We start from the raw sequence: 5,086 nt of genomic DNA, 5'->3' as shown, positions 1-5,086 counted from the left end.
TAACTGTCTTTCTTCGAGTTCCTCGAGCAACATGAGACATCAGATAAGACTCGTCGAAATTTTAAATACAAGATTACCCGAAATGTTCAGAGACGACAGTTCAAGGGACGAAGCTTCAAAGATTCAGCGCTTGTGGTGTATTCCGAGCTGCATAATCTAATATCACAACCCGATTTTTAAAACATCTTTCTCTAAGGTTTTAAACAATGCTAAGAGAATATACTGTTGAGCCACCACGGCAATGCCCATTAGAAGCAACTATCTGGACTACAGGAGATAAAAAGGTCCCCAACAATTAACAAGAAACAGGGGAGAAAAAATGAGAATTTGCCCAGCAACTCTTATTGTTCGTTCATAGAGCTTGGTTCTGTCTCTAATCAGATGCCAGAAGAAGAAAGACGGACCACTGGAGATTTGGTTTATTCCATCTTTAAAGTTTTTTTATGGACAGAAAAATCTAATAAGAGCTTAGACCTTCTTGGTGTTGTATTTTTCAGCTGCACAATTACCTTTGAAATAAGCTCGTCCACACAGGGAAACATTCAAAAAGAACATGAGTTACCTTCATGACAAACCAAAAGGACGTTACCTAGTGAGATATTCTTGATTAAGTAATCAATTTTAGTCATTACTACGAGAAAAATTGATTTAGAGCAAATTTTGTAGTGGTGAAATGCAGGACTACATCGTTGGAGATGCATAAATGGACCCCTTGCTCTTAACTACAGCTGCACAACAGTTATAGTTTGAGCCACAGATGAGAACAACTTTTGATTTAGAGCAAGTCAAGGAAGCATCAGTTAAGAAGCGAAGATTAGACCAATCACTGGAATTAGCATGAGAAGAGTAAAACTGCCATGATTGAAGCATCAGACACACATCCATTTAAGCTTCAACCCATAAGAGTAGGCAAGAAACAGAAAGAAGATTTTTATCTTATCAGCGCACAAACAAACAAGAAAAAAATTTTAAGTTCAAGAAATTTGAGTACTGATAAGTAATGCTACACGGATCAATGGCTTAAGGTTCCATAGTGAGTTCCGGGGATAACTAACTCAGGATATAATAGGACAGTGTGACTAGTTGCACGTTTTGTAGATCTACCAATTATATGGGGCATCTGTCTAAGTTTAAGAAGTATTGACAGCCAAAGCATCCTTAAATTCATTATCTGGAGAACATTTCAGTTGTCTTATGAATATTGACTAATACATGAAATTCAAATAAAAAGGATGTTATTCACTAAAAACAGAGTAAAGAGTAAATTAGCAAATTGTGAGAAAATCAATCAAGCATTTCATATGGCTTATCCAAAAAGATGGCAAGCTTGGATAATGTAATGACCACGGTAAATGTATGTATGTGTATCGATGCACCTATCTATTAGCAAAATTCTCAGACATAACAAGAAAAAAAGCAATAAACTAAATTTAAAAGCACCAAATTTCAACTTCTAGCAACTGCAGTTGGGTAGCATTTCACGAAGTAAAGCTGCCGATAAAATATATAAGCTCAATATTGAGGTATTAAAGTGATTAGTGAGGTTCGGATTTCCACAGTTTGTCAACTCACTTTCAGCCTAATGCTATATCAAGACATCCGAAATGAAAACCATACAGATCGGCCAAAATGCTAAAACAAATATAATACAATGAAAAACTTGATAAGGAGACAATCCAAGAGATAATACTTTATCAATGAACACACAAATTAAAACCCCTAAGATATCACCAAATTCTCAAATAAAACCAGATCACAACTCAATCTCAGCTGAGCATACAGCTCTACCGTCTCTTTTCAGAAAATATTCACAGCCATAAATTAACTACCAAATTTACTTCCAAAAAAAATTGCAGTCAGTATTGAAGTTGGAATGTAGAACACTTATAAACCAACTACCAATAATCACAATTAAAATCTCCATAACAGCAGACAAATAAAATTTCAACAAGATTGAGAGAGTTCAGGTGTGATACCATAAAACCAATAATGCTACTGATATAGCAACTGGAGAAAAAGGAAAGAGAGAAATGATGGGAAGCCATAGGAATGGGTGGCATAGGAAAGATTTCAATTTATATTATGAAATCATAAATATATGATATCTTTCCACCCCACTCACTCCTAAAGCTCCCCTATACATTCATCCCCTTTACATTTCCTACAAAATTTCACAAGCTTTTCTCTAATAAACTGCTACTGAGCAATATATAGACTTGAAACTGAAAAAAAGATGGTGAAGGCGGAAGTGTGGAAACTGGAAACCCAAATTCCGTGTGGTTTACAGAATGGTAAAAGAAGTGTACGTTTTAACCTCCTATGTTTTGTTTTGTACACTTAACTCCAATGACTCCAACAACTTAACTTTATGAAGCAAACTGAAAATAATTTTCTAATTCAAATTCAATAATCATGCAGGTTTTACCTATATAATCCTTGTATCCTACTCGAATTGCCCACCTTTTGTTAGTAAATAGAAATCATGTTTAAAAGAATAATGCTGGTATGTTAGAAGATGAAGCTTGGAAAAGAAAGTTGTGGATTTCAGAATAGCTCAATTGAGCCGATTAAAAACAATACAACCGACTATATACATCCCTTAACTAACAATTAGTTACTAACTAACTAAAATAACTCTAACATCCCTAACTTCTTACTATGTACATTTAGGTCCCCATATCTTATACACTTAACTACATATTCCAATACTCCCCCTCAAGCTGAAGGGTGTAAAATGTTTAACACACCAAGCTTGCTAAGTAGAAACTGATGCTGAGGTGATGCCAATCCTTTAGCGAGAATGTCTGCTTGTTGATGTTGCGTAGATACATATTGTGTTTGTAGTATCCCTTGCTTGAGCTTCTCCCTGATGAAATGACAGTCTATTTCAATACGCTTTGTTCATTCATGAAAGATGGGATTAGCAGCTATTTGAATTGCTGCCTTACTATCTGAGAATAAGAGAACTGGTTGGTGAATTGGTGTTCCTAGTTCTGCAAACAGTCCCCTCAGCCATACAATCTCAGCTACTGCAGATGCCATGCTCAAGTATTCAGCTTCAGACTGCTACGAGAGACTGTGTGTTGCTTCTTTGACCTCCAACAGATTAATGAGTCTCCAAACTTAACAAGGTAACTACTAACTGACCTTCGACTCATTGGGCATGCTACCCGGTCTGAGTCACAAATCTAACCAAAGCATCTACTTGCTGTCTTCGCATGATCACTCCCATCCCTGGCTCATATTTGAGATACCTCACCACACGAGTATCAGCATCCATGTGAAATCTTTTTGGAGCTTGCATGAACTGACTTAAGACTTGTACTGCATAGCTAATGTCTGGTCTAGTGACTATGAGATACAAGATTTTTCCAATCAATTTCTGGTAACTTGTGGCATCTGTCAAAGGGTCAAGGCCTTGACTCCCAATCCCCTTATCATACTCAATAGAAGTAAGTTTCTGATTGAGTTCTAGAGGTGTAACATCAGGTTTAGCACCGCTTAAGCCCATTTATGAAATGAGTTCTAGAGTATATTTTCTTTGATTGAGAAGAATCCCCTTCTGAGACCTCAAAACTTCAATCCCAAGAAAATATATTAACTCACCTAAATCCTTTACCTTAAACTTCTGATGCAATACTGATTTGGCTTCATTAATGAGCTCTATGCTACTTCCTGTGAGTAATAGATCATCCACATAGATTAGGATGATCACTATCTCACTTCCAGACCTTTTAGTGAATAAGGAGTAGTCATAGGCACTCTGACTGAAGCCTGCACGAAGCAAGGCTTCTGCGAGCTTAAGATTTCACTGCCTTGATGCTTGTTTAAGTCCATAGAGAGACTTCAACAGCCTGCAAACCTTGTTCTCCCCCTGTCTTTTAAAACCTTGTGGTAGGTCCATATAAACTTCCTCCTCTAGGTGTCCTTGCAGAAAAGCATTAAAGACATCCATTTGATAGAGAGACCGGTCTTTGGAGGCAGCTAATGCAATGACTGATCGAACTGTCACCATTTTTACAATCAGTGAAACAGTCTCATGATAATCTAGCCCTTCTTGTTGATTATATCCTTTGGCAACAAGTCGAGACTTAAACCTCTCCACCTCTCAATTGGCTTTGTACTTAATTTTGTAGACCCATTTTGATCCTATAGAAGATTTTCCAGGTGGCAGGTCCACCACAACCCAGGTCTTGTTGTCTTCTAAAGCTTCAATCTCTTGTTTCATGGCTTGTATCCATCTGTCATCTTTCACTGCTTCCCTCAAACTGTGTGTTTCTCTGATTGTTGAGAAAGCCATGATGTAATCCCTGTATTTCTGTGTGGTATTTTTATAAGATAGGAAGTTTGATATTGGATAAGGACATTGGGAATTCTTCTTTCCATCAACTATATAATCCTGCATCCAAATAGGAGGGATCTTTGTTCTTGTTGACTGCCTAATATGAGTAGGAGCTGTAGGTGCCATGGAAAGTTCAGCTGGGACCACTTCAGTTAATATATGTGATTCAATATTTCCCGGTGAATCTGCATGATCAGCTATATCATGATCAGCTACATCTGTGATATCTGCTTGTTTTCTACATCACCACTATTGTCATCTACATCATGAGCTACATCTGCATCTGAACTTGTGTGATTGAATTCCATGCTTGTTGAATCTGAGGGTTCTGCATCCATGGTGATCATATCCTCCATTTGCATTGTTTCAAAGACATCATCTATGTGACTTGGGAATTGATTAGTGGGCACAGATTGCTGGTGCTGTGAGATAAGAAAAGGAAATATTGATTCCCTAAATATGACATCCTTGCTCACAAAGAAAGAGTTAGACTTTCTGTCAAACAGTCTATATCCTTTTTGAGTAGTGGAATACCCATTAGAACAACTTCCCTGGCTTTATGGCCAAATTTGTTCTCCTTGACCATATTTGTAGCATAACATAAACATCCAAAGGTTCTCAGATGTGTTAGTGAGGGTTATCTGTCATGTAGTAACTCAAAAGGACTCTTACCACCTAATACTCTAGTAGGTAGTATGTTTATAAGATAAATAACTGTTTGCACACATTCTCCCCAAAACTTAC

Source organism: Nicotiana attenuata, unplaced genomic scaffold (assembly GCF_001879085.1).
Source record: "Nicotiana attenuata strain UT unplaced genomic scaffold, NIATTr2, whole genome shotgun sequence".
NCBI classification, from domain to species: domain Eukaryota; kingdom Viridiplantae; phylum Streptophyta; class Magnoliopsida; order Solanales; family Solanaceae; genus Nicotiana; species Nicotiana attenuata.
The sequence above is the reverse complement of the archived record's forward strand: the minus strand, read 5'-3'. Positions refer to the sequence as shown.